The following is a 6,361-nucleotide window of genomic DNA, read 5'->3' as shown; positions in this document are numbered from 1 at the left end:
CTTGGTCTCTGAATTTTGGCAAAGGAGTCTCCTGATACAGGCGGGATCGATTCGACTGAGGATTCTCAAACCCGTCAGACATTTCAGAGCCTTAATCTCGGGGTCGGGGTTTGGGCCGCCCTTGAACATTTTTTGGGGGCCTACCCGTCAAAATTAGCCTGGCCAGGCCTGTCTTCAAGGCCCAGGGGCAGGGCCAGGTCCTCCCGACGCCTCTTGAAGCTTCTCCCGCCGGGTGGGCAGCCACCCTCCCCTTCCCTCTGACCTGCAGAGAAGCTTCAGGGGGCATTTATTCAATTTGTTAGGAGCCCACGAGACGCAGGTGCGCGGTGACTCTGGTTCCCAGCACACCCGCCGCCCTCCTTGGTCCTCTCGCTGTCTCAAGCGGGCAGTAATGTTCCGGGTGAGCTTGGGCTCCGAAGACACCCAGTCAGCGAGGGACCGGTAGGGAAGGGCACCGGCCCCTTAGGTCCTTCGCAGTAGGGATCCGAAAAAGGTCTTGAAGAAGTAGAAAGGGACAGTTGCAAGTAGATCAAAGGGAAAGAAGGAAATCCTAGAAGATTTCCTATCTGAAGGCACCATGAAGAGAAAGTCCCGCCTCCGCTGGAGCGCCTCCTCACGGCGCAGGTGAACCGAGTTCCGGTCTCCATTGGAGACCAAATCAGTTGACTTCGGCTTGACTCCTAATGAAGAAGCCACCTTTGTCCTCCCCTGTTTAGCTCTTGATCCTGAAGCACTTGATTGTCTGTCCCGCGCTTTCGATGCATTTCAGGGATGCAACTGGGAAATTTGTTTTTAATGCACTTACTTGAAGGAAGAATATTTTAAAGTATTTTTGCAAAGAAAAATGTTTCCTTTTGCACTGAAGACATTCAGATGTGAGGAAAATCACTAGGCTGGGGAAAGTAAATGCTGTTGAGAATGTCTCACAAACAGAAATTACACATCAGCAGGTAGGTTTGACCCTCAGGTTGGGCACATTTTAAGTGGACTGTTGGAACTTAAGATGAATCTAGGACATTCATGATTATTATTTTTAGCTTTTTAGTAAAATTTAATATTTTAAATTTAAATACACATTCTGAAAATTGTATAAGCAGCACAAGACACCGGCTTTATGCCATATTTACAAACATAGGAAAGAAAGATGATATTTTAAATAACAATGCTTCCGCGGACCCAGCGGCTCACGCCTGTAATCCCAGCACTTTGGGAGGCCACGCCCGGCCGCCAATTTAAATCTTTAAAAAAAATTTTGACCTAGGCCGGGCGCGGTGGCTCATGCCTGTAATCCCAGCACTTTGGGAGGCGGAGACGGGCGGATCACGAGGTCAGGAGATCGAGACCATCCTGGCTAACACGGTGAAATCCCGTCTATATTAAAAATACAAAAAAAAAATTAGCTGCGCGTAGTGTCGGGCACCTGTAGTCCCAGCTACTCAGGAGGCTGAGGCAGGAGGATGGCCTAAAAGTAAAAGTAATAATAATGAATCAGAAAGCTTATACTGTATAAAGTAAAAATACGTAACACTAGGATAAAGGCCAGAAAGGCAGGTAAAATGACACTTGAAAGCAGACCACGATAAATTAAAGATGTATCCCAGAAACCCTAAAGCAGCCTCTGAAATAAGAAAAGGGTTATACCTAATAAAGCAACAAAGGAGAGAAAACGGAATGAAATAAAAGCTATGTAAACACTGTGCTTGAACAACTACTCTCCAGGCCTCCACACCACTGGCCAATGAGAAGTGTGCTTGTAGAATGATGACTGCAGCATCATTTGTAATCATAAAATAATAGGACCAAGGTAATTTTAAAGATATATGAAAAGGGTTTTATTTATTTAACAAACAGATAATTGAACAAACAACGGAAGCAAGTCCTTTGCCAAAAGGAACACAGAGGGTCATGATGATGCTTCTACTCCAGGGATTTCAGGGATCCCAGACGCCTAGTTTTCTGTCTAGTTCTTCTGGAAGATATTACTCTCGGGGAGCAATAGGTCCTCGAGTTTGGGGCTCTTTCAGGCTCTCTCTCCATTTCCCGATTCTGCTACAATAAACAAAAACAATTCTCACTTCCAGAAGATCCCACCGGTGCCTCTGCACGAGCCTTTCAGGAGGTCTGGATGTCTGGTCCACCGCTCTCCGGCTTCTTTCCCAGCTTCTGCTTTTCCCTTCCCCTGCGCTCGCCCTGCCGCCCCACGGCCCGACCACTGCCCAGCTGAGCCCCAGCGGTTCCACTGCGAAGAAGATGCGCCGGAGGCCCTGCCAGTTGCCCGCCCTGCGGGGTGCCCAAACATCAACGCTTTGTAAAAAGAACCTCCCCATGGAAAAAAATCTCTTGATTTCCACTCTCAGGGTTCTTCAAAGGACTGAAAGCTAAAGGCGACGACGAATTCATTCGACAAGTCCTAGTCGTGCGCCCTGGCGAGTGCCAGACCCTGCTCCCCGCGAGGGGACCCACGAGGGACCCTCACCACCATCCCTGCCCTGGTGGAGCCCCCGTGCGGAACACAGGATCCGAAGATGGCAGCGGAAGCTCCTCAGCAGCCCCGAAAGCGACTGGCCAGGGTGGGCACAGGCTCCTTCACTGGGTGAAGGCGGCGCAAAGAACGGGAAGAACCATCGCGGGAGCCCACTGGGCGTTCACCTTCCCTTGAGCCCCCAGGCGGCTCGGGCTGGGTCGCCCACCGGGGAGTTTTCGGAAGCTCCTGAAGCAGGCGAGGGGCAGGGCGGGCGAAGGCCATTCGGCTGTTCCTCCGGCTCCAGAATCTCCTATCGCGCAGGTGTCCAACGTGACCAGCGCGACTCACCGCTCTAATCTCTCTAGTTTTCCAAGGGTTTGCTCAGTCGTCCTGCCGGGCAGGCCCTGAGAACGGACGGAAAGGAGCAAGTTTAGTGAGTGGCCCTTCCTGTATCGCCCAGTAAAGTCGGAAGCGGTTGTCTCTGTGGCGCAATCGGTTAGCGCGTTCGGCTGTTAACCGAAAGGTTGGTGGTTCGAGCCCACCCAGGGACGACTGTTGGAACTTTTAAAGCATTCACGCATTGTCAATCACTAGACAAATGGAGAAGATTTTATCTTCCCGGAGTCCCAAGACACTCATTTTTTACTGATCCATGTCAAGGCCCAGCCCACCTCCCCGACCAGATTCTTAACCGGGTATCTCCTGAAATACCGGGTTTATACCGCTGTAACTCAGGAATTCTGAAACAGAGACCGAGGAACCCACTTCTGGTGTGATAAAATTCTAATTCAGTCTGTTATACGCTTAAACGAGTAATTTACATGCCTCCATTTTTTCATATTTTAGTAGTAGGAGTCCAGTATTACCTCCAGGAGGTGCCTGGATTTCCTGATTGCTCTATCAATAATGTGACCAGTGGAATCATTCATCATGATAGGGATCCTCTCCATCATTTTTGAAAACAGTATTTTTCCTCAGTTTGTGCAGGATTTATTTAACCCTTTTCAAAATGTTTTTGTTAGGGCATGGTGACACACACCTGTAATCCCAGCTACTTGGGAGGCTGAGGCAGGAGAATCGTTTGAACTTGGGAGGCGGAGGCTGCAGTGAGCTGAGATCGCACCACTACCTCCAGCCTGGAGTGGACTCCAGAGTGAGATGCCATCTAAAAAAAAAAAAAAAAATTGTTTTTGAGATGAGGTTGGTTTCATGGTTTTAGGATTACAAAGAACGCTGCAGTCACCATTCTTGTACACATATCTTGTGTCATTGTGGAAATGTCTACACCACAGATCTTTCTATAGTGTAGAGAGCTGGGTGCGCCATTGCTACATTATAGTGCTTACAATGCTTCTAATTTGAGTCCATTCTGCAAATGCATCTTTCAGGAGAGCAGCACCAAATCATATCGCAATATGAATATTTATAAGAGGAACAATGTGCAGATGTGCAGTTGAGCTTCGTGCCTCTCCGTGGGGCCCATGTTCATAAAATGGTGGCATTAGCAATCATCTGAGAGTGGAGTTTGTGGCCCTCTGACGTCAAAACCTGAAGCAGAGGACATGAAAACCCTCACTGTACATCTCTGTAGTCTAGCTAGAATCATTCCTAGGTCGACAGCCTCTTAGGAGGGAATGCTGCTTGCTTGTGTTGTCAAAACCATGAAAGGGAGGGAAAGCATCAGGCTGTTGGTTGATAACAGTAGTGAAGCAAGTCTTTTCAAAGGCTTGGTTTGTTAACCCTTAGGAAAAACATCCTAATTCTTACCAGATGGTGCCGTGCATTTCCAGGCTCTTGGTGTCCCAAAAAGAACTGTACGTGACACACACAAAGCAGCAAAGCAAATCAAAAGTTTATTAAGCACAGTAACACTCCGGGACTGGGGAGAGTGGGCTGGCCTCTGGGAGATGAGATCGTATGAGTTTGGTGTACTTTGAGTCTTTTTATATGTGGTTGTTTTTCTTCTCTTCACAGGGATGCCCAATCATTAGCCAGTGTTTGTCTTTTGATTGATAGGTGGGTTGCTTAGTTACTTTGGCCCTTGTGTGCTTGCAGGTTGCCTCCGTCTCTACTTTTAAGTACATGCATGATATGCAGTCCATATGCATGAGTTGTAATAAGTTGATTATTATATGGAATCATGTTAAGGATACTTTACTTTTTTCTCAATGCATAACTCTCAGGAGCTGCCCTTTTACTGGTTTGGAACTTGCCGGCCATGGGGTCCTTGCTTGCTGTTTTTTTGTTTGTTTATTTGCTTTTTGAGACAGAGTCTTGCCCTGTTGCCCAGTCTGGAGTGCAGTGGCGCAACCTCGGCTCACTGCAACCTCTGCCTCCCGGGTTCAAGTGATGCTCCTTGAACCCCAAGTAGCTAGGAATACAGGAGTGCTCCATCATGCCCAGATAATTTTTTGTATTTTTAATGGAGATGGGGTTTTGCCATGTTTTCCAGGCTGGTCTCAAACTCCTGACCTCAGGTGATCTGCCCGCCTTGGCCTCTCAAAGTGCTGGGATTACAGGTGTGAGCCACTGAGCCTGGGCTTGCTTGCTTTCTTTAATCTTACTTTTTGTTTTGGCTGCTCAACTTCCGCCTTTTATCTTGCTTCTTGCTCTCCCACCCCATCACCTTGCTTCTGTTTCTGCTTTTACTCATTCTGCCTTTTATCCAACTTCCAATTCTCTCTGCTGTTCTCCTGCCTCATAATGGCAGTTAGTGAGGGAGGGGTTTTTAGGGGGCATGTGCGACCTCCTAGCCTGCCACAGCTAGAAACAGCTTTCAAGGTTTCTCTGCAGTCCTGTCAGCCAAGAGGGAGTCTGTTCAGTTGGTTGTAGGGCCTAGGGCTTATTTTTATTTCTCAATCCTGACAAGGTAAGGCTAGATTAATGCAGATTCTCTGCAGGTGTAAATTTCCCCTACAAAAGACAGTTTTGCAGAGTTACTTCTGTTTGCTGGCTCTCTGACAGCCATCTTACAATATGCCAAAGAAATACATTCTGGGGTAAAATATTTTTATTTTCTTCATCTATCTACAGCTTCACCATGCTGACAGCCTCCAGTCCAAGCGTACCCGAAGTCTTTCTTTTTAAAAAGCTTTCCCACCCTCCTGACTGCCTTCAAGTCTCTGCCAAAACACAAGTCACAGTGACTGACTCCCTGCTATAGCAAGCTCGGAATAAATAGCCTTTGCTTTTTTCCATTTGGTCGGTCTTTGTTTATTTGCAGAAGCTTCCGTGTAGAGTTGACAAGGACTCCATCTTTCACCACACCTCAGTAGTTTCCTCTGAGCCCTTTTCTCTGTTAGTTCTTGGCCTGCCAAGTGCAGTTTTAGAAAAGAATACTGTTGAGTCTAGTTTAGCAAGAGTCCTCCCAACCACTTTTGATAGCTAATCAAGTTCCTCTTAGTAATTTTCCATCCACTGACTTTCTTAACTTGCCAATTGGCTATAATCTTCAACTCCTCCTGCTGTATTTGAGGTTGAGCTCAGTTCTCTGCTGGCCTCTCTTGCCTACTGTAGCACATACAATAAAATCTGTCTCATGTTTTTAACAAGTGTCCAGTGCAGTCCCTCAGAAACTACCTTTGCAAAATTATGACAATAAGAGAAAGCTGACATGGCTGGCCCCATCTTGGTTCTAGCCTCACAGGCTAGCTGGCTTTGCTCATTCCTGCGCAATTTCTCCCAAGCTATCTTTGGGAAAAATTGAGTTTATAGTTTAAATCAGGGGTCCCCATCCCCCAGGGCCACAAGACAGCTACTGGTCCATGGCCTGTTAGGAACCCAGGCGAACAGCAGGAGGTGAGCTGCAGGCCTTCAAGCATTACCACCTGAGCTCTTGTCAGATCTGCATCAGTATTAGATGCTCATCGGAGCTCGGACCCTACTGGGAACTGTGCA

The 6,361-nt window shown here is 47.5% G+C and overlaps 1 non-coding gene and 1 pseudogene across 1 annotated transcript; both read left to right on the top strand.

Moving 5' to 3' along the window:
• The first annotated feature begins 391 nt into the window (after positions 1-391).
• Positions 392-2,872, top strand: LOC105532245 (annotated as a pseudogene).
• Positions 2,873-2,941: 69 nt separating this feature from the next.
• TRNAN-GUU lies at positions 2,942-3,015 on the top strand. The gene has a single exon. It is a non-coding gene; the product is annotated as a tRNA-Asn (tRNA).
• Positions 3,016-6,361: the final 3,346 nt, after the last annotated feature.

Source organism: Mandrillus leucophaeus, unplaced genomic scaffold (genome assembly GCF_000951045.1).
Source record: "Mandrillus leucophaeus isolate KB7577 unplaced genomic scaffold, Mleu.le_1.0 Scaffold1203, whole genome shotgun sequence".
NCBI lineage: Eukaryota > Metazoa > Chordata > Mammalia > Primates > Cercopithecidae > Mandrillus > Mandrillus leucophaeus.
Note: the sequence above shows the minus strand (reverse complement) of the source record. Positions and strands in the feature narration are given on the sequence as shown.